The sequence below is a fragment of the Papaver somniferum genome, chromosome 5, assembly GCF_003573695.1.
Source record: "Papaver somniferum cultivar HN1 chromosome 5, ASM357369v1, whole genome shotgun sequence".
In the NCBI taxonomy this organism is placed as follows: domain Eukaryota; kingdom Viridiplantae; phylum Streptophyta; class Magnoliopsida; order Ranunculales; family Papaveraceae; genus Papaver; species Papaver somniferum.
In genome coordinates this window covers 50,711,212-50,737,983 of record NC_039362.1, presented here as the reverse complement: position 1 = coordinate 50,737,983, position 26,772 = coordinate 50,711,212, and positions in this window count along the sequence as shown.

Below are 26,772 nucleotides of genomic sequence, written 5' to 3'. Positions count from 1 at the left end.
TGCATTTTTCCAAGCTGAAACATCATATCTCATATCCTTATTGATAAAGGTATTAGCCTTTGTATCAATGTTCCTTTTAGGATGGGGATTCGAATTACAAGAATAATTCTTTTGTCTCAAGGTAGGACCCTGGTGATCTGAAGGCCTTTTAGGAGTGAATTTACTCAGTTCTTTCGAAACAAAAGATAGAGCATCTTGCATCTTTCGAATTTTACAATTACTTTGCATGTGACCTTTATCTCTACAATAATAACAATGCTTATTAAAAGGGGTAAAGATTTTAGTCTTACCTTTGTGAGATGTTCTGTCCTTATGTTGATCCTTAATTGGAGACTTACTTTGATTGCATTCAGAGATGCTTTTTGCTAGACTCTCATTTGAGCTCTTATGCGGATCAGGAGCATCAATTTGTTTCGGTAGATATTCTGAAGCAGAGGAACATACTGCCTTTACAAACTTTTCTTCTTCGTTGATTGAACAAGTATCAAAACCCTCATATCCTAATCTGCGTTTATCGTCATGATTTCACCCTGCCTCCAACATAGAAGACAAATTGATTGTACTATCATTGAGTCTTGTTAACCTTGCGACTTCTTCTTCCAAGATCTTGATATTTTTAATAGCATTGGATAATTTGACTTCAAGTGGATTTTCTTTGAAGGAAACAGACTCATCTTGTTCCTTACTCATTAGATGTTGAGAATTAATCCTTGCCTCGGTTTCAACAAGTTTTTTATTTAAAAAGTAATGCTTCCTGTTGAGATTCTCAAACTCAAGAGTTTTTGAGTTCAGGCTTTCTTTGCAGTCCTTAAGGAGATATCTAGTATCATGATATCCGTAATAGAAGCCATAGAATATTTTCTTAGTTTTCTATTTTCTCTGCAAAGAGGAGCAAGAAATCCAATCACATCTGAGGTAGATAGTCTTTTTGTAGAGACAACACCTAGTAATGAGGAAAATTCAGACACATCTCCTTCAACATCTTGATCGATTTCTGAGTCACCATCTTCAGAAATTTCATCAAGTTGTTTTTCAAGGCAAGTTTTCCAATCATCAGAATCTATGTTATAAGGATCAGAATCAGATTGCTCAGTAGATTCACAGAAGATGTCATTTTTAGATGCTGGTCTTTCATCTTGGTTCTTGTTAACTGAATCATTCATAGGATTCATTTCTTATAGGTTGGATCGTACCAAACACATATTGTTAGATCTGTTCGTGTTTGCCTGCTCTGATACCAATTGAAAAGACGAGGGTACCCAAATATACCACAATATTTAATTTATCCACCTATAAGTCCTCTACCGAAAGTGATTGTCTATGGACAAAGTTGAGAGAATACAACGAATCGGTACACACTTTGTGCGATCATCCATGGATACAGATCGAGACAATACGACAACAAGATAACTTGCGTGATTGACTATGAATACAAGATCGAGAAAATACAACAACGAAGTTTGATACTTGATAATAGTTTTGGACTTAACCAAACTCTATAGGATCACTATCAAGTATATTCGTAATTAATGTTTGTGTATTTTACTTCTAATTATAATAAAACAATTATAATTGCGGAAACAGAAAAGTAAAAGACACAACAAAATTTTGTTAACGAGGAAACCGCAAATGCAGAAAAGCCCCGGGACCTAGTCCAGAACTGGATACTCTCAAAATTAAGCCGCTATAAAAAATCTAACAAACTTCATATAGTTGAGACCAAGACACTAAACTTATAGTTCACCTAGTTTCTTCAGTATCCCTGCGCTTCCGACATTTAATAAGTGAACGCACTAGAAAAATTCATTTGGATCGTATTCCAAACAGTAAAGGAACAACAAATCGGTTTGGTAACAACTGTCTTGATTTTTTCAAATGAAGATATCTCAAGTCATATGCAAATCCTTTCCCGTTTAACCAATAAACTCATTTTCCTGGTCAGATCAATCTATCCAAAAACTACCGAAGTAGCAGAGTTTAGATTTGCAATCAATCAGTATAGAATCAACAAAGAAACTATAAGATGATGTCGATCTTACACAACTAATCAATCGAGTAAATCCGATTCTAGGTGGATCCCAGCCGATCAAGGTTTGTGCACACCAAAGATATAGAAACCAAATCATAAATCTTCTTTAATCTTCAATAAACACCTGCACAACACCACTTGAATCTCTTGTAATCAATCACACACAAAACAGAGTCTGTTAACAATGGATTATCACAAGACGTCTTTGGATCTACAAACAGTTCTAAAGATCCCGTCGATACTTCGATCTAGTTTGAGTGAATCTTATATCAGAAGAGAAGATTCTCAAGAATAAACAAACTAGGTGCAATCAAAGTTCAACAACCATTAGTCAATCAAATCAATCGAAAACTAAAATAAACTGCAATTATTCAGTTTCCCACCAACGATACTCGTAAACGCTTCTTGATCCCACAGAAGTCTTTAAACGAGTCAAAATATTTCGCCTAATTAGGGTACTTTACTCTCCGATTAGACGGCTCCACCAGAAACAACAAAAAGATGAAGTTTTCCTGGATCTTAGGATAGTTTGCTCGAAATGCAAACTTGGGTAATTATAGACCAAGGATGTTTGGACACCAAGGAATTTCCAAAACCGAATATTCTCAAGATATGCAATAAATGCCCAAATCGGTTTTCATAATTCCTAGAAATGCTTTGTCCAATATTTCCAAAATCTCACTAGAAAATCTCCAATTAGTAAATGCACATCACCAATTTTTATTTTCTAGAGATATGCATTTAATTGCTGGTAATTAAAAGCATATAAAACTATTAACCTTAATTAAAAGATTCATAATTTATTTCGGTCCGGGATCTCCTTAAGTTATTAAGCAATATCTTTGAACAATAAAAGATAAGAATTATTGAGCATGTTCAAAGTATGTCGCCATCTTTTCTTCATAAATCCTATTTCATATTTATAATCTTGGAACCGATTATACCACACTTCCAAACAAGTTAGAATTGGTTCATCTGTATTCCGAGAACTATGTGATTGATTAAATATCAATTCACTAATGATGGGTTTACGGTTTTACCATACACAAGGATCGGTTCGACCTTAATATGGTTACTGGGACCGGTTACATCAGTTACCAGGATCGGTTATGTTAGAGTACTGCTCGGTGGAACTCGCAAGTGTTGCTATCTCAAGCTTGTTTGTCAATATTAGTGATCAAAACTATAAGTCTTGATTTATAGTCTACTTATAGATGTCTCGGACTAGGATAGATTGTGTAGTTGAGTATTAGAATTCACGGCGTTCATCAATTGAAGACGAAGAACTACTAAGGCGAGCTTGTGGAACTTCATCAACAAAAGGTATGTGGAGACTGAAACTCATCTATCACTTGGAAAGTCTATTATATCTCCTATATTGAGACACAAGTCGTGTTACAATATAGTTTTCTATTATACACATTTGAGATTTCGAGCTGAGTTTAACTCGCTTACATATTTCTCGGAATATGTGTTGGTAAGCTTTTGCTTCAATCAAGTTCATCTTGATCATAAGAAAATCGCGGCGTAACATCTTACATGGTTTACGTGATACAATCATTGGGTGTAGACTTGAAATGTTTCGTTATGATTATTTCAATAACTTGAAAATTAGTTTGATACTAATAGTGTGTGAAAACGGGTATTGTCATCCTCTAAGAAAGTTTGAATGATTGAAATAAGAGTTTAGAATACTTAACCATCATTGGATTATAAACATATTGTGCATTCTTGCATGTATGTGATCCATGAGCGGAACTAAAGTATGCATACCCGTATGCGTAATTGAAGTTGTGAAATTATGTGTACCAAGTACACATACCGGTACGCATACTTGCGTAAGGTATAGGTCCGCGAATTTCTGCTGGGATTTGGAAGTGTACTAAGTATGCGTACCCGTTTGCATACTGGCGAACACAAACCCAAACCGTCTACTTAAGTACACATACCCGTTTGCATACTTAAGTAGTTAAAGTTCTAAAATCGGTTGCCTCATGAACAAATACATTTATATATTAAGGAATGCATTTTTTGCAAACCGTGGCTATAATGTTCATGAATTTATTCGAGTGAATCAAACTGATTTTGCTTCAATTGTGTTCTGTATACTACTTTGAGAATATATCAATTGAATATTTCTTTAAATATTTTCATTTGAGTCATTTGAACTAGTTATGGTTAAGATGAATAAGGTTGATATCAGATTGTTCATAAAGCTAACCTCGGTTAACTACGATTGAGCCAACATGGTGTACACGTTTAGGTACGGCTACATAAACCTAAATGAGGGTACATTTCATTTGTGTATAACAAGCTAAGTTTGATCTAACGGTTGAAAGATATTACCTTGAATCTAATTAGGTTTTCATCTAACGGTGAATATTGAATGTTTTGTTACCAAGGTAACTTAGATTGCAAACCCTGATTAGATAACTATATAAAGGAGAACTCTAGCAATTGGGAAACCTAATCCCCACACCTCCTGTGTGATACTAGTTACAAAAGCTAGAGTCGATTCTCCTTTAACCTTAGGTTTTTCACGAAACCCTGTAGGTTAACGACTTGAAGACTTCATTGGGATTGTGAAACCAGGCCCAACTATTTTCTCTGTCGTTGCGTGATCTGATCGTGCTGTTTCTATCGTGTTTGAGTACTATCTTCTTTAAGATTGGATCGAGATTTAATCTTCGATAGGCAAGATAAAAAGTAATCACAAACATCTTCGTCGCATCGTTTGTGATTCCACAATATCTTGTTTCGCTACCATACGATTAATATTATTGTGAGGTGATTGATATTTCTAGGTTGTTCTTCGGGAATATAAGTCTGGTATATCAATTGGTTCTGGTTCACCTTGATTTATCAAAAGACGGAACAAAACTCATAGGTATTTCTGTGGTAGACAGATTCATCTATTCCTATAGCCTTTTTTGTGTGAGACAGATTTCTTTATCAAGTCTTCAACTTTGGGTTGTAGCAACTCTTGGTTGTGGGTGAGATCAGCTAAGGGAATTAAGTGCGTAGTATCATTCTGGGATCATAGACGTAAGAAGCGCAACTGTACCTTGAATCAGTGTGAGATTAATTAGGGTTGAACTACAGTCCAGTACGAAGTTCATTGGTAGTAGGATAATGTCTGTACAAATTTAATACAGTGTGGTGTTCAAATCTGGACTAGGTCCCGAGGTTTTTCTGCATTTGCGGTTTCCTCGTTAACAAAACTTCTGGTGTCTGTGTTATTTCTTTTCCGCATTATATTTTGTTATATAATTGAAATATCACAGGTTGTGCGTTGAATCGATCAATTGGGAAATCCAACCTTTGGTTGTTGATTGAAATTGATTGATCCTTGAACATTGGTCTTTGGTACCGTTCAAGTTAATTCTCTTGTATTCAATCGGTCTCGCAAATTCCTATTTGTTGATTGCAGATTGAATTGAGAAAGAGAGATGCAAAACTCTTTAATATACTTTTCTCTACATTGAGTCTGACTATCTAGTTGATTCTCTTGAAAGTATATTGGAGTTTGTCTATTCATATTGCCAGACGAATTGTTGGGTGTGGTTGTTAGACCCCTGCTTTTTCAGTTGGTATCAGAGATGGAAAAAACATTAAAGACCTTATAAGTCTGTGTTCGTAGCAATCTGAGTATGGACGATTCTGTCTCTAAAAACGCTTCACCAGAAATGGATAAACTCAACTTCGAGCGTGTTCTAGAGACCATCGATATGGTTGAGAATCCTAATTTAGAAAAATTCATCAATAATCTTTGTCTAGAAAAACATCGTTTGATAAGGAAAATTGATGGACTTTATTGCGAGTTTTATATAAAAAATTATGAGCTTCGAGAATACTTTGAAGAGGTTGTTTATCTCCAAAAGAAGTTGGATGAACAAATTCGGATCAACTCTGATCTTATTGCAGAAATTGCAAAACTTAAGGATTTGAAACCTGTAAAGTTATCTTCAATGGATTTGAGTAACTCCTATAATTCGTCATTGAAGAATTGCCTTATGTCAGGTGATAAGCAAGGTTTAGGCTTTGTGAAAACTGAAAGTGCTCAGAATTCTTCGAACAAGAATAAATATGTTGGTACATGTATGTTTTGTGGTTCTCTTGACCACTATCATCATATATGTTTGTCTTTTAAAAAAGGAGTAAATGTTGCACGTAATCTTCACAAGAATGTTGTACAACTTCTGTCTGCTCTTAAAAGACAAACAATACTAACAAGAAAGCCTAATTGGGTTAGTAGTGCCATTATGTGAGATTTTGCTCTAAAATCAACATCACCCTTTCAATGGTTTCTTGATAGTGGATGTACCAGGCATATGACTGGAGATATCTCGTGGTTTGACAACACAAGCGACTTTGATGGTGGTCGAGTAACATTCGGTGATGGGAGTTGTTGCTACATAAGCCAGAAGGGGACGATCAAATTATCTGGTGTTCCTGAAATTCATGATGTAGTATACGTTAAAGGTATGACTGCTAATCTTCTTTTTGTTAGCCAAATATGTGACAAAGGCCATAAAGTTGTCTTCCATGCTAATGGATGTAGCATTACAGACAAGTCTGGAAAAGTGATTTTTCAAGGATCACGTGGCAAAAATAACTGTTATCTGTTGGATACTCAGTTTAGTAATTGTTGCAATTTGACTAAGGTGGAATATACACATCTTTGGAATGATCATTTTGGTCACATCAATTATCGTCTTCTAACTAAGATCATAAACAAAGAACTTGTTAGAGGTGTTCCCAAAATCAATGCTAAGATTTGAAGGTGTATGTGGTGCCTGTCAAAAGGGTAAACAAACGAAAGTTCCACATAAATCATCTCGAGATATTATCACTAAAGCTCCACTTGATTTCATTCATATGGATCTCTTCGTCACAATTCAACAACCTACTGTGGATGGAAAGAAGTATGCTTTGATTATGGTAGATGATTACACCAGATTCACTTGGGTAACGTTTTTGGCTCACAAGAATGAAACCCTTAGTGAATTCAAGATTATTGTTAATAGAATCCAGAATGAACAGGGTCGCAAACTAAAGAAAATTAGAATCGGTCGTGGCACGGAATTCAAAGACACCAAAGTATTTGAATAATGTGACTCTCTGGGTATTATTCAACAATACTCGCCACCCATTACTCCACAAGCTGCAGAAAGAAAGAATAGAAACATTCAGGAAATGGCAAGAGTAATGCTCCATAACAAAAACCTACCGTTGAAGTTTTGGGGAGAGGCGGTTTTTACAGCTTTCTACTTGATCAATCGTGTTTACTTACGCTCAAAGACCTTAAACACCCCCTATGAGTTGTCGTACAGTAAGAAACCCAACTTACACTATCTCAGAGTGTTCGACAATAACTGCTACATTCTAAAGGACCGTGAACATAAAGAAAAATCTAACTCGAAAAGCGATGAAGGTATTTTCTTGACTATGCTTCTGATAGTCGTGGTTTCAGAGTCTTTAATCTCGGAACCGAAGTCATGATGGTATCTGCAAATGTTATCATTGATGATCTAAGCAATTTTTGTCATGATGATTCTCCTGTTGAATTGCCTCCAACCGAGACAATTGAGAAAATCAAAGAAATCCCAGAATCAGTAGAAGTTATTCCAACAGTTATTGATCCTGATATTTCTAGTGATGAGGAGAAGAGCCCTAGTCAGGATATTTCTGCTGAACGAGAACGTGCCCCTCCACAACATCTTTGGGTTCAAAGAAATCATGATACTAACAATATTATTGGTGGGAGGGATTCTACAGCTAATACGAGAGGACAACTTCAAAATATTTGTAATTTTGGATGTTATCTATAGCAAGTAGAACCTAGAAATATTGATGAAGCTCTTAGCGATCCCTTTTGGGCGAATGCAATGTATGAAAAGTTAAATCAGTTCCAAAGACAAGATGTATGGAAGCTCGTACCTTGTCCTCCCCCAATATCAATATTGTTGGTACTAGATGGATATTCAAGAACAAGTCTGATGAATTTGGCACCATTGTCAGAAACAAAGCTAGACTTGTCGCTCAGGGATATTCACATATTGAAGGAATCGACTTTGACTAAGCCTTTGCTCCTGTGGCACGCCTTGAGTCCATTCGGCTATTATTAGCTCATGCTTGTTTTCTTAAGGTTAAGTTGTTTCAAATGAACATTAAATCCGCTTTCCTAAATGGAAATTTAAAGGAAGAAGTCTATGTCGCTCGACCTAAGGGATTCGAAAACCCTGATTTCCCAGATCATGTCCTTAAACTTAATAAGGCATTATATGGGTTAAAACAAGCACCTCGTGTCTGGTTCGAAAAAATGACTACTTCCCTTCTTAGGAAAGGTTTTTCGAGAGGTGGAGCTGATAAAAACGTTGTTTACCAAATTGAGTGGGAAAGATGTTGTTATTGCTCAAGTCTATGTAGATGATATCATCTACGGATCAACATCTGAGAAACTTGCAAAATATTTTCAAGTCTCTCTTGGCAAGGAGTTTGAAATGAGAAATGTTATTAAATTATAATTCTTTTTGGGCTTATAAATTCAACAACACAAGGATGTAATTTACTTATCTCAAGAAAAATATGCAAGAGATCTTGTCACAAGATTTGGTCTTGATAAGTCAACTCCAAAACTGACTCATATGCCTACCACGTGTAAACTATATCAAGATGAGAAAGGTGCAAATATGGATCAAAAACTCTAGCGATCTATCATTGGAAGTCTTTTATATCTTACACCTACTAGACCTGATATTGCTTTTAGCGTTGGTTGTTGTGCTAGGTTTCAGACGAATCCAAAGAAATCTCATCTTGCAGCCGCGAAAAGGATCATACGATACGTCAATCACATTGTAAGGTATGGTCTATCTTACACTTTTGATACTAACACTGATCTTTATGCCTATTCAGATGTTGATTGGGCAGGATGTTTGGAAGACATAAAAAGTACATCAGGGGGTTTCTACTATGTAGGATTGAATCTTTGTGGCTTGGCATAGCAAGAAACAAAATTCACAATCTCTGTCTACATGTGAAGCATAATATATTTTTGCAGGCTCATGTTGTACTCAACTTCTCTGGATGAAACAAATGCTTGTTGATTACGAAATTGATACTGGAATAATGAAGATCTTTTGTGACAACTCGAGCGTGATTCGAATCACTGAGAATCCCGTTGAGCACTCAATAACTAAGGACACTGATATAATGTATCATTTTATTCGATATCTATATGAAAATGGTATTATAAATATGGAATTTGTGCCTTCCGAACAACAATTAGCTGACATTCTCACCAAACCATTAGATACTGCTACTTTTCAACACTTATGACAGTCTATTGGTATTGTTTTGGTTCATTAGTCCTTCCTAAACTCTTTCCCCTGCACTTACATTCATCTGTTGGGCAATTGAGTTTGGAGTTCCAGTTTAAGTGTTGCTTCAATTCTGCATTTATTTCAGTAGTTGAATTTCTGTTAGGTATCCTAGTGTCCTTATGTTAAATCTTTCTTTTCTTTTAAAAGTAAGGTCGCCCTTGTTGTTCTTTCGGGAATGACATTTTATGTGGGAGAGTTCTTAATTGACCTTGTGCTTAATTGCCAAATCTTTGTGGGGAGTGCGGCTGTGGAATATTGTAGGGGTTATCTTGTATCTTTTAAACTCCTTGATGAATGCATTTAGTTTCGTCTATATGCTTGCATCAAAACAAGTTGATATGTTGTTCTCTTTTGGTCATGAAGTATCTCTATGAAAATTTCATGAGGATCCCACTAGTTTCGTACCTTTGCTAATATATATTGACAAAACGGGGGAGAATTAATGTGTAGTTCACACTACAAATACATATGGTTTACGGATCATTATGTAAGGGGGAGTGGTTTTCATGTTGAGATGAAGTATTGACTAAGGGGGAGTAATACATATCACCATAGTATTGTTGTCAAAGTTGTGATACAATTGGACTTTGATGTTGTATAATGATACTATGACATTGTATAACAATGATTGAGAGCAATTGTTTTCTCATTGTTATTGCTACGAATCTTCAACAAAAATGAAGCGGAATTGAACACATTTGGAATCATTGGAGTACTTGGAAGTGACGAAGATTTCGAGTAATGTTGAAGAACCAAGGAGATCAAGCATTTGTATGGGAAGATACAAAGTTTATTTATTTTGTAATCCATATGTATTGATAGTTTTGTCATTAAAATTGACAAAGGGGGAGATTGTTAGAGCACTGCTCGCTCGAACTCGCAAGCGTTGCTATCTCAAGCTTGTTTTCCAATATTAGTGATCAAAACTATAAGTCTTGATTTCTAGTCTACTTATAAATGTCTCAGACTATGATTGAAGACGAAGAACTACTAAGGAGAGCTTGTGGAACTACATCAACAAAAGGTATGTGGAGACTGAAACTCACCTATCACTTGGAAAGTCTATTTCTACTCTATCTCCTATATTGAGACATAAGTTGTGTTACGATATAGTTTTCTATTATACACATTTGAGATTCCGAGCTGAGTTTAACTCGCTTACATATTTCTCGGAATATGTGTTGGTAAGCTTTCGTTTCAATCAAGTTCATCTTGATCATATGAAAATCGTCGCGTAACATCTTACATGGTTTGCATGATACAATCATTTGGTGTAGACTTTAAATGTTTCATTATCATTATTTCAATAACTTGAAAATTTCTTTGATACTAATACTGTGGGGAAACGGCTATTGTCGTCCTCTAAGAAAGCTTCAATGATTGAAATAAGAGTTTAAAATACTTAACCATCATTGGATTATAAACATATTGTGCATTCTTGCATGTATGTGATCCATGACCGTAACTAAAGTATGCATACCCGTATGCGTACTTGAAGTTGTGAAATTCTGTGTACCAAGTACACATACCAGTACGCATACTTGCGTAAGGTATAGGTCCAGGAATTTTTGTTGGGATTTGGAAGTGTACTAAGTATGCGTACCTGTTTGCATACTGGTGAACACAAACCCAGACCAGCTATTTAAGTATGTGTACCCGTTTGCATACTTGAGTGGTTAAAGTTCTAAAATCGGTTGACTCATGAACTAATACATTTATATATTAAGGAATGCATTCTTTGCAAACCGTGGCTATAATGTTCATGAACTGATTCGAGTGAATCAAACCGATTTCGCTTCAATTGTGTTCTTGTATACTTCTATGAGAATATAGCAATTGAACAACTCTTTAACTAGTTTCATTTAAGTCATTTGAACTAGTTATGGTTAAGATGAATAAGGTTGGTATGAGAGTATTTATATAGCTAACCTCGGTTAACTACGGTTGAGCCAACATGGTTTACACGTTTAGGTACGGCTACATAAACCTAAATGAGGGTACATTTCATTTGTGTATAACAAGCTAAGTTCGATCTAACGGTTGAAAGATATTAGCTTGAATGCATTCTTTGCAAACCGTGGCTATAATGTTCATGAATTGATTCGAATGAATCAAACTGATTTTTCTTCAATTGTGTTCTTGTATACTTCTATGAGAATATAGCAATTGAACAACTCTTTAACTAGTTTCATTTGAGTGATTTGAACTAGTTATGGTTAAGATGAATAAGGTTGATATGAGAGTGTTCATATAGCTAACCTCGGTTAAATACGGTTGAGACAACATGGTGTACACGTTTAGGTACGGCTACATAAACTTAAATGAGGTACATTTCATTTGTGTATAACAAGCTAAGTTCGATCTAACGGTGAAAGATATTAGCTTGAATCTAATCAGGTTTTCATCTAACGGTGAATATTGAATGCTTTGTTACCAAGGTAACTTAGATTGCAAACCCTGATTTGAAAACTATATAAAGGAGAACTCTAGCAATTGGGAAACCTAATCCCCACACCTCATGTGTGATACTAGTTGTATATGATAGAGTCGATTCTCCTTTGACCTTAGATTTTTCACGAAACCCTGTAGGTGAAAACGACTTGAATACTTCATTGGGATTGTGAAGCCAGACCCAACTATTTTCTCTGTAGTTGCATGATCTGATCTTGCTGTTTCTATCGTGTTTGAGTGCTATCTTCTTTAATATTGGGTCGAGATTTAATCTCCGATAGGAAAGATAAAAAGTAATCACAAACATCTTCGTCACATCGTTTGTGATTCCACAATATCTTGTTTCGCTATAATACCATTAAGATTATTGTGAGGTGATTGATATTTCTATGCTGTTCTTCGGGAATATAAGTCTGGTATATCAATTGGTTCCAGTTCACCTTGATTTATCAAAAGACGGAACAAAACTCATAGGTATTTCTTTGGTAGACAGATTCATCTATTCCTATAGACTTTTCTGTGTGAGACAGATTTCTTTATCAAGTCTTCGACTTTGGGTCGTAGCAACTCTTGGTTGTGGGTGAGATCAGCTAAGGGAATCAAGTGCGTAATATCCTGCTGGGATCAGAGACGTAAGGAGCGCAACTGTACCTTGAATCAGTGTGAGATTAATTAGGGTTCAACTACAGTCTAGTCCGAAGTTCATTGGTAGTAGGATAGTGTCTGTATAGGCTTAATACAGTGTGGTGTTCAAATATGGACTAGGTCCCAGAGTTTTTTTGCATTTGCGGTTTCCTCGTTAACAAAACTTCTGGTGTTTGTGTTATTTCTTTTCCGCATTATATTTTGTTATATAATTAAATATCACAGGTTGTGTGTTGAATCGATCAAATGGGAAATCCAACCTTTGGTTGTTGATTGAAATTGATTGATCCTTGAACATTGGTCTTTGGTACCGTCCAAGTTAATTCTCTTGTATTCAATTGGGCTCACAAATTCCTATTTGCTGATTGCAGACTGAATTGAGAAAGAGAGATACAAAACTCTTTGATATACTTTTCTATAGATTGAGGGTCTGACTGTCTAGTTGATTCTCTTGAAATTATATTAGAGTTTGTCTATTCAGATTTCCAAACGAATTGTTGGGTTTAGTTGTTAGACCCCCACTTTTTCAGGTTACATCAATTACCAGGACCGGTTACCATATTAACATGGTATTACTTGTGATCGGTTATACAAGTCACTCGGATCGGTTACACCAATTACAAGGATATATTACACAACTCTTTTGTGATCAGTCACACCAATTACTAGGATCGGTCACACCAATTAAAAATATCGATCATACCATCTTAGGTGATTACTTAGGATCGGTTACACTAATAAAAGTCATACCAATACATAAGTCAGGCACTTTGATTAGTTTTATCAAGATACATAATAAATTATGATCGGTTATACTAAATAACACATATCGGTAATACAAAGATATGCAATGAATAACAATACCAATAAGCCTATCGATTTTCCTTTCAATCCAAAGATATGAGTAACCGTACCTAAACGTGTGCACCTTGTTGGCTCAACAATAGTTAAACTAAGTTAGCCATATGAACACTTTCATATCAACCATATTCATCTTAACCATAACTAGTTAAAATGAATGAAACGAAACTAGTTATAGAGTTGTTCAATTGTTTATATTTTCATAGAAGTATACAAGACACAATTAAAGAAAAATCGATTTTGAATCACTCGAATTAATTCATTAACATTATAGCCAAGGTTTCTAAAAGATTGCATTCCTTAATATATAAATGTATTAGTCCATGAACAAACCGATTTTAGAACATAACCTACTCAAGTATGCAAACGGGTACGCATACCTAAGTAGCCAGACTTAGTTTGGGTTCGCCAGTATGCGAACAAGTACGCATAGCTTCTAAACTCAGTTGAATTTCCGGAACTTGAACCTCACGCCGGTACGCATACCGGTATGCACACTAAGTTCCCGGGATTTCATTAACCAACCAGTACGCATACGGGTATGCATACTATGGTTCCCGGACTTGGAATAACTTGCGACAGTTAGCACACAAGTACGCATACTATGTTATATCCAATCATGGTTATTTGTTCTAAACTCCCATTTCAATCATTGAAACATTCTTGGAAGACGACAATAGCTCACAAACTATTAGCTTCAAAGCAATTTTCAAATGATCGAATGATCAATACGAAACATTCCGAGTCTACATCAAATGACTGTCTCACACAAATCATGTAAGATGTTACAAGGCCATTTTCACATGATCATCTTTTGACTTTCGTCAAGAATATAAGATGAACTTGGTTAAAGAAAAAGCTTACCAACACATATTTCGAGAAATATGTAAGCGAGTTAAACTCAACTCGAAATATCAAATATAATCGAAGTCTATATAGCTATACGACTTTTGTCTCAAATAGGAGATAAAGTAGATAGACTTTTGAGTGATAGGTGAGTTCAAGTCTCCACATACCTTTTGTTGATGAAGTTTCACAAGCTCCCCTTAGTAGTTCTTCGTCTTCAATCAATGAACGTCGTGAAGTCTAATGCTCAACTATACTTACTATCCTAATCCGAGTCTTAACTATAAGTATACTAGAAATCAAGACTTATAGTTTTGGCAAATAAACTTGACAAACAAGTTTCAGATAGCAACAGTGCTCTAACACGTTTCTATCTCAAGCTTGTTTGTCAAGTTTAGTTTATCAAAACTATATACTTGGTTTCTAGTCTACTTATAGATATGTCTCGAATAAGGATAGAATGCATAGTTGGCTTTAGAATTCACGACACCAATTGAAGACGAAGATCTACTGAGGAGCTTGGAGGAACTTCATCAACAAAAGGTATGTGGAGACTAAAACTTATCATCACTCATAAGTCTATTATATTTTATCTTCTAATGAGACTAAGTCGTATAGCTATGTTGACTTTTACATTATACACATTTGATATTTCAAGTTGAGTTTATCTCGCTTATCTATTTCTCGAAATATGTGTTGGAAGGTATTTACTTTAGCTGTGTTCATCATATTCTTGACGAGTTTAGTTGGAAACAATTTATTTGTTGGAAACTAAATATAAGTCAAAAGATGATCATGTGAAAATTACCTTGAACATCTTATATGATTTGTGTGAGACAGTCTTTTTTTTGTTAACTTGGGAAGTTTCGTATTGATCATTCGATCACTTGAAAATTACTTGAAGCTTATGGTTAGTGTGAGACAACCATTGTCGTCTTCCAAAGATGTTTCAATGATTGAAATGAGAGTTTGGAACATTTACCTATGTCTGGATACAACACGGTATTGCATACCTAGTATGTGAACTGTACTTGTATAATTCAGGTCCGGGAACCTTGTTTGCGTACCTAGTATGCGAAAGGTTTTACCTGAGAAGGTCCGGGAACCTTGTTTGCTTACCTAGTATGCGAACGGTTCTACCTGAGTTGGGTCTGGGACGGCTTTTTGCGAACCGGTTTGCGAGCGACTGGACAAGCCAAGGTATGGAGCTGCTGTTCGCGTATCTGGTTAGCGAACACAGCGGCAAAATTCTAGAATCGGTCATGTATGATTATCATACTCATGAACTAAAACACTTATGATCTAAGGAATGCAATCTTTGCAAACCGTGGCTTAATGTTCATGAATTGATTCTTGTATAAGTACTTTATACGATTACGAATTAAACCGATTTCGATTCAATTTGTTCATATATATTTCTATGAGATAGTGAACAATTGAACAACCCTATTTGAAACACAATTAGATTCATTTAATTATCTTTCATGATTGATTGATCTTCATATTTGATCTAGAAGTGTTAGATGAATACAGCTAAGACAAAAGTGTTCATATGGCTAACTTCTGTTAACTATTATTGAGCCAACCTAATATACACGTTTAGGTACGGTAACCCATATCTAAATGAAGGTATATTTCACTTGTGTGTAAGAATCTATGACCATCTAATGGTGGAGATTGATTGCTTTATTTTAAAGCAGACTTAGCTTGAATCTTAAATTAGGTTTTCATATAACGGTGAATATTGAATGCTTTGTTACTAAGCTATCATAGCTTTGATTGAAAGCAACCCTGGTTTTAAATATTATATAAGGGTGAACTCTATAAATGGGAAAACTCAACCTTTAACCTAGGTTTTTCCTATAACCATTATAGGTTAACGACTTGAAGACTTCATTGGGAATCGTGAAGCCAGATCCAACTATTTTCTATGTAGTTGCGTATTCTGATCTTACTTATTCTATATTGAGTTTTATCTTCTCTAAGATTTACTCGAGATTTATCTCTGATAGGTAAGATATGAAAAGTAATCACATCAGTTCTTCGTCTCAGACTCTTGTGATCCCGCAATAACTTTTCCTGTTAATCAGTTGGGTTATTGATAGACGCATTTATATATCTATTTTTTTCTCAATTATGTGTATTGTTAGTGCTCAATTTCGTATTTATTTGATTATTTTATGTTTTTGTAGGTATTTTGGAGAAATAAGCTTTTGCGGAGAAATTTGGCTCGAAAAGTGCTCTTTGCACCCCCGGGAGGAATTACTAAAGGCACCCAGAAGTTCGCTATTTACACCCTGGATAAGGGGCACCTCATTTTCTAAGGGGTGCCACAACTGCTATTTACACTCCATCAGAGGATAAGGGGAGGTCATCTCAACAATTTAAATATCACGGTTTGGCGGGAAAAATTCTTCTCGTCTGCAGAATTGTCTGGATTGAATATGAGGGAGATTTAGTCTGGTTTTCTTGTTGGATTGGGTTCGTGTTGGGATGTAGGGACTAAACAAGGTTCACTATTCAGTTAAAACCAGAAACAAAAACGATTTCTACGTAAATCCTATAAAACAGGGAGAAGACATTCAAGGGATTATCTGGATTGGTTTTGGGAGATTTTAACTCGGATTTGTTCGAGTATTTGGATTGGCATTGGTTGTTTGGATCAAAACAGGAATGGTAAGACTTTTGCTTATGTAAAAAAGGGAAATTATCATCAAATTCCGGCAAAACAAAGATGAGAGTTCATTCCGGCAAGTTTTCAGTTATACATGGAAGTTTCGTGGGATTTGGGAGAAAATATCCTCCCTGAGATATGTCTCTATCATATACAGAGAAATCTTGGGACAAAATCAAAGAGAAGACGCGTAAAGAAGAGTTAAAATAGGAAATACCCGTGACTTGGGAAGGAAGAATAATTGAAGATATCTTAGGAATTCCTCGATCATGTGATATATAAATAGGTTGTTCGAGTCCCAGGAATGGAGTGGGGGTTTTGGGGAAGTTTTTGTGACGCTGCAGGGCTAAAATTCAAGTTGCGGGAGGAGTTGCAGCAGAAGCAGTAAGAAGACGAAGATGAAGAACATAAAGCTGTGCAGGACAGTCGTTTCCAGAGTCTTAAATTTCAAATCCTGTAACAGTTGATTAGCAACGCATATCTTCAGTATTGCAACACCTATTGTAACAGTGACATCTCTAACGTCATTACATCATTGCAGATTCGCTGTGTTATATATTTTCTCCATTAAAAACACCTTTTGAGATATGAAGTATTATTTTGGGTGTGTTTTAAGCATGAGGAGCTAAACCCCATCACTGGGACGATGGAGGAAGCCTTATTTCATAATGGTTTGGTAACTATATTTGATTCTTTATGACTTTTTGCACTTGATTCAACTGATTTATGATTTTTATTAATTATTTGTGATTTCGTTTGATGGCGTATGCTTAGCCTTAGAGCTGATGCGTCATTCTTGTGATTTACAATTAATGTTTTACAAAATATACTTTTGGCAAAGAAATAGAGTCCATAAAAGAACTATAATTGTTAATAATCAGTATATGCATCACTCGATTTTGATTAGTGGTGGAATCCTGAGTCTCAGTACCTCTCGATATTTGTGACAAATCCTTTGTATATAAGTCTAAAATCAATCTCACAAGTCTGAGTTGAACGAACGTTTACTACCACTTTTCTACAACATAAAAAATCACATCAATTTTTGGCGCCGCCGACGCGGACTTGTATTTAGATTTGTTTTAGGTTTATTTTTATTATTTTTTGTTCTCTTTTACGCCTTTGGTATTTTTTTGATTCTTTTAAGATTTAAAGTGAAGCTACAAGGAAACAAAAAGTGCTATAACAGGAAAGCATCGCCGAAGAAGGAAAGAAAAGATGAGTCCAAGGAGTGAAGAATATTTTGTATATATTTATTTAATTTAGACTTTATTTCTTTTTATTTTTAGAAACTTTAAATAGGGTTTCATTGTTGTAATTTTTCTTTTTATTTTGGACACTTTTGGACTTTATTTTTGGGACATTGGACTTTATTTTTAAAACACTAAGGAAGGGTTAGTTTAAATAAAACTGTTGCAGGGAAGGACGACAGTTATGATACTGTGTCGGCCCCTCAGGTTCGTACACTGACATAGGAGTCGGTGGCCTGAGTCGACTACAACCGATTCGTCGCCCGTCTGGTACGGGAGGTAAAATTCTTTCCACCCACGAATCCCCTGTCAGTGGGTTATCGTTTGTGTTAAAATCACGTGCACACACCAATTGCATCGTCAGACACCGATTTTTAGGAAAACACGTGGCTTAGTATGGTGAACCTCTGGGCGTTATCATCCGAAACACCACAAGCCTTAGCCTTGTACCTTTGACCAGTCCTTGACTGTAGGTATATTTTGCTAAAGGTAACCTGAGCTTACCCAGTTTTAGTCGACCTTGCATTTGCACGTACACAAAAGTATGTCGAACTGGTATTACAATAGCCAATACAATGATTATCCGACTGATCAAAATGGACATTATTCTTTTTATGACCATAGTATGAATAGTAGTTGGGAACATCCACCTTTTCAAGGATATGGGTCATACCATGATAAGCCCAATTCACATGCATGGCAGCCATACGAGCAAAATTATTATACTTCTCTTCTGGAAGAGGCACGTAAGATACTTGAGTCAACACGTAAGTTACTTGAGTAAGACCACATAAGTTAGCGGACAAAAATGACTTAGTTATGGATGAAAGAACTGTAACAATGAGTGAACCTTCTTTAGAAGATAACCTCAGGAAGTTAGTTGAGTCAGCATGTAAGTTAACTGAGTCAACACGTGAGTTTGCTGAGTCAACATGTAGGCTTGAGTTAGAGATGGAAGAAAGAATTGCTCGAATTACACTAAATTTCCAACACATTGCTTCAAAAATCACCCTTGAAAATGAGGAAATTTTTTATTTATATAATCAAGATGACGATGTTAGAATTGGAAGAAATACTTTAGATGAGGTTCAACCATTTTCATGTTATTATAATGATGATTATGATGAGGATAGTGTTGATGAAGAATTTGAAATATGTAGGCATAGTGATCAGGAATTTGTTACTCCTATTGAGCTTTATGAAAATAATGTTATTTCTGTTTCAGATACAAATAATTTTGATAATTATTCACCTATTCAAAAGGACGAGGATTTGACTAGAGATACCACCGTTTTAGACGATGTAGTATTTCCTTTTAATTACGAGGCTGATAATGGTTTAGAGGAACGAGTTTATTCTGAGAATACTATTTTAGAGTCTAAGGATTTAGAAACAGTAGTCTTAGACGAAGAAGATGAACTCATATATCTTTTAAATATGTGATGCATCACCTGAGTATAACCTAGGAGAAGCAATTGACTATTTTCAGAATTCTGACGATCTAGAAATTAGAGAAACTGTAGCGAGTCTATCTAGAGACACCCAAAAATCTAAGTTTGGGGGTGATTATCATTCTCAATGTGCCTTACCTTTAGCTCATACAGATATCCCTCACTTGGGACTTGACATATGTGCCTCAACCATTTTAAAAGATTATCTTCATACACATTTTCCTGAACCTAGTGATGTCCATAAGGAAGTTCAGTTGTTAGAAACTCATCCTCTGGTTGATGTGGTTTGCCCAGGCTATGATACCCAGATTGACTTTGTTTTCCCACCAAATATTTTTCTTCCAAATGTGGGAACGTATGAATATCAAATGTGTCAGTTACTAAGTTTTGAGACTAAACCTAAGTACTTTAGGATATTAGAAACGACATATTTGCTTAAGAATGACCACCACTCTCATTATGGTCAACTGTGTGAGTCAAATCTAATTGACTTAGAGGATCCTCAATTGTTCAGGTTATTATTGTGTGCTTCTAAATTTTTCCAGACCTTAGAACCTGATAAATTGGATCTTACTTATGAGGAGGTGCAGCCCATGAAAATATTTTATTTAGACCCCTTTATAGAACCTGAACCTGAACCACAACTAGATGAGTTGTCTTAAACAGGAAACTAGGAAAGGGTGTGCTATGTTTATTCACTTTCTTATTTTGCTGCAGTTTCCTTTTATCTGTGATAACACATTTTGATGCAGATGATTCACAGTTGTTTCGGTTATTGCTTTATTATATGAGGTGATTAATTCTTTCTTATGTCTGGCTGAAGATGTTAAACTTAGCACTTCTTGGGAGGTAACCCAATATTCATGCGACACGGTAATATCTTTCCTTATCTCTTTTGCTTCAAATGGAAACAGTTTCTCCTTGTTCATGCTTTAAATTTTATCTTTAGAACATTGAGGACAATGTTAGATTTAAGTTTGGGGGTATGGGAGAAACCTTTTAGTTGCAATAAATAAACTCTAGAGCCTAGAAATTTATGCTTATTAAGGATGGCAATAACCAATCTAAGCGGATGGAAGCATATTGGTTGTAGGAGTTGAGGAACCAATCTGATTAGATGGAAACATCTAAAGAGTCTATTCATAAAAGCACAGAGCTCAAGTGTTAGAAATAACATGGTAGTTTCGCCATATCTCGTTGAGTCCTTGTCACTTCTGTTTTTATTTTGTTTTCTTTTTAAAATATGTTTTTCTAAGTGATTAGGTGGGGCTCACGAATCAAGTTGTTACCACTGTTAGGGTGAAATAGAGTGATTGAGTTACTAAATAAAAAAAAAAAAAAAACCAGACCAATCAGACCAAACAGAATAATTCTCAAAAATAAAATTAACACTTGGATATCAATATGTGTGTGTTCTCCCTGTATCCGTCGCCTAAACAAGAGTGGAACGCAGGATCCACGGGAACTACCATGTAATATGCTGACAAGAAGCATGCGCTTGGATCCGCAAGATCTAATCATGTTGTAAAAAAAAAAAATCGAAAAATTAAAAGTTTATTATTATTCAATGTAATTGACCGCTGGTTCCCTTGTATATGCCAGCCGATTTTGATCTAGAATTAGGATTATCGACCACTGGTTCCCTTGTATATGGCAGTAATGTTGATATTAGTCAGACCAGTATCTCAATCCATTAGGATAGGTTCATTTTGGCAGTGGTCTTCAGACAGATATGAGAAACACCGTTCACCTAGTCAACATCAAAACCATATATGTTTTTCTCTATATCCATCTCTTAATCTATCCATGTGATTTGTTGACTCCGGATATTGATGTCCAGTTGTGTTGACCTAGAGTTAGGTTATCGACCACTGGTTCCCTTGTATATGCCAGTTGTGTTGATATTAGTCAGACTAGTACCTCAATCCATTAGGATAGGTTCATTTTGGCGGAGGCCTTCAGACAGATATGGGAAACGCCTTTAACTTAATAAACATCAAAACCATTTATGTTTTTCTATATCCATCTTCTTGATCTATCCATGTGATTAGTTTTGACTCCGGATATTGATGTCCATAGTGCAACTATTTGAGTAGAGCTCTGTCACTTTATATGAATTTTAGTATGCTTGAGTGCAAACTCGTGTACATCAATTGGAATTTCGCATCAGGGTACTTCCTCCTGTAGTCAATAAGTATGCTAACCAAGGAGATTCTTTAGTGCATTTCAAGGTTCTGCATAGATAGTTAGGGTCTGGAGTGTAAAGGTTTTGTGGGTATATCTCTTGTAAGCCCTCCCGAGACTATAACTCGGCCACTAGGGCCACCTACGGGTATAAAGGCTTGTTGCATACGCTAAATGCAACTGACGATGCCTGCGACAGTGAGTTAGGATTTTATTTTGTAGATTTGATTTGCTCGAGGACTAGCATATAATAAGTTTGGGGGTATTTGATATACGCATTTGTGTCTATTTTGTTCTCAATTATGTGTATTGTTAGTGCTCGATTTTGTATTTGTTTGATTATTTTATATTTTTGTAGGTGTTTTAGATAAATAAGCTTTTGCGGAGAAATTTGGCTCGAAAAGTGCTCATTGCACCCCCGGGAGGAATTACTAAAGGCACCCAGAAGTTCGCTATTTACACTCTGGATAAGGGGCACCCCATTTGCTAAGGGGGTGCCACAACTGCTATTTACACTCCATCAGAGGATAAGGGGAGGTCATCTCAACAATTTAAATCTCACGGTTTGGCGGGAAATTTTTTTCTCGTCTGCAGAATTGTCTGGATTGAATATGGGGGAGATTTAGTCGGGTTTTCTTGTTGGATTGGGTTTGTGTTGGGCTGTAGGGACTAAAAAAGGTTCGTTATTCAGTTAAAACCGGAAACAAAAACGATTTCTACGTAAATCCTATAAAACAGGGAGAAGACATTCACAGGATTATCTGGATTGGTTTTGGGAGATTTTATCTCGGATTTGTTCGAGTATTTGGATTAGCATTGGTTGTTTGGATCAAAACAGGAATGGTAAGAGTTTTATTTATGTAAAATAAAAAAGGGAAATTATCATCAAATTCTGGCAAAACAGAGATGAGAGTTCATTCAGGAAAGTTTTCAGTTATACATGGAAGTTTCGTGGGATTTGGGAGAAAATATCCTCCCTGAGATATGTCTCTATCATATACAGAGAAATCTTAGGACAAAATCACAGATAAGACGTGTAAAGAAGAGTTAAAACGGGAAATACCTGTGACTTGGGAAGGAAGAATAATTGAAGATATCTTAGGAATTCCTCGATCCTGTGATATATAAATAGGTTGTTCGAGTTCCAGGGATGGAGTGGGGTGTTTGGGGAAGTTTTTGTGACGCTGCAGAGCTAAAATTCAAGCTGCAGGAGGAGTTGCAGCAGCAGCAGTAAGAAGACGAAGCTGAAGAACATAAAGCTGTGCAGGACAGTCGTTTCCAGAGTCTTAAATTTCAAATCCTGTAACAGTTGATTAGCAACGCATATCTTCAGTATTGCAACACCTATTGTAACAGTGACATCTGTAACGTCATTACATCGTTGCAGATTCGCTGTGTTATATATTTTCTCCAATAAAAACACCTTTTGAGCTATGAATTATTATTTTGGGTGTGTTTTGAGCATGAGGAGCTAAACCCCATCACTGGGACGACGGAGGAAGCCTTATTTTATAATGGTTTGGTAACTATATTTGATTCTTTATGACTTTTCGCACTTGATTCAATTGATTTATGATTTTTACTAATTATTTGTGATTTCGTTTGATGGCGTATGCTTAGACTTAGAGCTTTTGATGCGCCATTCTTGTGATTTACAATTAATGTTTTACAAAATCCACTTTTGGCAAAGAAATAGAGTCCATAAAAGAGCTATAATTGTTAAGAATCAGTATATGCATCACTCGATTTTGATTAATGGTGGAATCCTGAGTCTCAGTACCTCTCGATATTTGTGACAAATCCTTTGTATATAAGTCTAAAATCAATCTCATCAAGTCTGAGTTGAACGAACTTTTACTACCACTTTTCTACAACATAAAAAATCACATCAGTTATTGTGAGGTGATTGATATTTCTAGGATGCTCTTCGGGAATATAAGACCGGATTATCAATTGGTTCCTGTTCATCTTGATTTATCAAAAGACGGAACAAAAAACCGAATAAAGAATAAACATATCTTTGGGAGACAGATATTTGTTTATAAGTCTTCGACTTTGGGTCGTAGAAACTCTTAGTTGCGGGTGAGATCAGTTAATGAAATCAAGTGTGCGGAATCCGGCGTGGTTCTAGAGGTCTAAGGAACGCGACTGTACCTTAATTGGTGTGAGACTTGGTTAGGGCTCAACTACATTCCAGTCCAAAGGTAACTTGTAATAGGCCAGTGTCTGTAGCGGCTTAATACAGTGTGGTGTTAAATCTGGACTAGGTCCCGGGGGTTTTCTGCATTTGTGGTTTCCTCGTTAACAAAATTTCTAGTGTTTGTGTTATTTGTTTTCCGCATTATATTTGTTTATATAATTGAAATATCACAGGTAGTGCGTACTTCAATCAGTTGATATATCCTACCTTGTTTGTTGGATCGAACTTGATTGACACTTGGGCATTGGTCTTTTGTACCATCCAAGTTATTTCTCATATCAATCAGGCTCGCAGATTTTTATCTGTTTGATTTGCTGATTGTATTGAGAAAGAGATAAAACTCTTTAATATATTTCTTGATTGATCTCGCTTTTAAGTTGGTGCTCTCGGAATTATATTGGAGGTCAGTCCATACAGATTGACGAACGAATTATTGGGTGTGGTTTTTGTAGCACCCCCAAAGCTAGCAGCTGACTAATCCAAGAGATTAACTAAAATAAAGAGGCACTAAGAATCTAAATCATTTACTTAAACAATCAAAAAAGAAATCTGCTGCAAAACTTAACCCAAAAACTAGCCCCACTCTAAAATATATATAAAAAACTTCTCTCAAATGATACATATACAATAGTCATTTGGTTTACAAATAGAACATATAAAATAATAAACATAACCGAAGTCAACCAATTAACGAACTCAACCTTTGAAGCTTTCGCTGCGCAACTCTAATCTGTCTCTAAAACTGAAAGTGGGAATGGGTGAGCACATCATCCCTAAAAGGGGTGCCCAATAGGAAAAACATTTAACTTTCAAGTACTCATAAGAAAGATTTGGAAAACAATACATGTTTTCCGAAACATTAAACAATGACCAAGTCGCTGAAATAAACATACATGTATATGGACAAACTCCTTCTTCAAACAATGTATAATATTGATGCCAATTCCACACCGAATACGCATAAAAGCTGAAAGTAAGTAGGTATAAATGCGAAGGAGCATATCCTATATACCACAAGTGGAAATTCTTATTTCCCATAACAATTCATATGACAAACAACATTACAAGTCCTTTCCAAACCATGGAAAGATTCAAAGAATCAACAGAACAATCGTAATACAAATTAAACAAAACATGGAATGTACAATCAACCAAAGCATAAGTTTGTTAAACAAAAACTTTTGTAAAAGAAACAACAATAGTTACAAAAAAGTTAAATGTATTCCCACCTATTTTGATGACAAGCCACGCCTACCTCGAGATCCACGATCCATTCGTTCATCCTTTGAGTCGATCGTTGTTAATATATACTAACTGTTAATCACACAAGAAGTCTAAGAAAATAGCCAAAATGGCTCACACAAGAATCATACAAGTCTATCTAATGGTTCTATACATCTTCATTATACATCTCTTGCATATCTAAAGATTTAATGATTCAATTAGGTTGATACTACAATTCATTAGCTAAGTCTTATGAACATCTATAACTTTGTAGAAGGAACCAAAGACTAATTCAGACCATAAGGGGTCCAATTCATCAAACTAGTAAAACTAGCCCTAAGCCAAAGTCCACCAAACCCGGGCCATTAAACTAAGGTCCAGTCCATCTGAGTCGACTAACAGTCAAACTTAACGGTCATGCTAACAATCAACGGGTCTCTAACAGTCAACGTCCGCACAAGGTCAAGTCCAGGGTCAAATAGTCAACTCGATCAAAGTCAGGTCAATTGTCTAACTCGGTCACCTGAGTCTACTCAGGTCAAAACAAAGGGATCCAGTGAGTCAAACGATTCAACTCAGTCAGACTAACTGAGTCAGGTAAATAGGTTAGTCAGATATGTGACTGACAAGAAACTCAAGGCCAAAGCCTTTGCAAAGGCCAAAAGCTGAACTGCACCATAATGATGCATCACAAGACACAACATGCTAAACCAAGCTCAAACTGAGCAACATTCCTCCATGTCCTAGATTCATTTCCAACTCTACTTCATTAACATTTCAAATCTACCAAACTAAAATTACACATTCAATCGTAAACAAACTTTGAATTTCATTTACAAACATAAACTAAGTTTACCTGCAATATGCAGTAACTTCAAGCTCCCAAGCTTTCACAGGAATACAATCTACAATTCTATAATCACTAATAAACTACGATCAACCTCAGCTTCATCAATACAAGTCATCTAAAGCACCAATTCAACTCACAACCATATACCCTTCATTAGCAATACTAAACCATCACACTTCTCATTCCAACAACACTACCAATTTAATTTTATTTACAACTCCCAGAACCTGACATTCATCTATAACTCCACCCATTCTCAATTTCCTTCATCTGCAAATTCAACAACACATACAACACCACCATTACAGCAATACACATCTCCACTTTTGCTCATTCTCTCAACTCAAACACACAAATACCTTCAACTCATATAATTCTGCATCTTAGCTCAACACAGTCGATCCTAGAACCACTATGAGTTCTTCCCTGCACTCTACAAAACCACAGCAGCAATATCCTCACCACCAGTACCTCCTTCCTCAATTATTCATATGTGCAACTTCAGAATCACCACAACCACAACACTAAACCATAATTATAACAGAACAATCGTAATACAAATTAAACAAAGCATGGAATGTACAATCAACCAAAGCATAAGTTTATTAAACAAAGACTTTTGTAAAAGAAACAACAATGGTTACAAAAGAGTTAAATGTATTCCCACCTCTTTTGATGACAAGCCACGCTTACCTCGAGATCCACGATCCATTGGTTCATCCTTT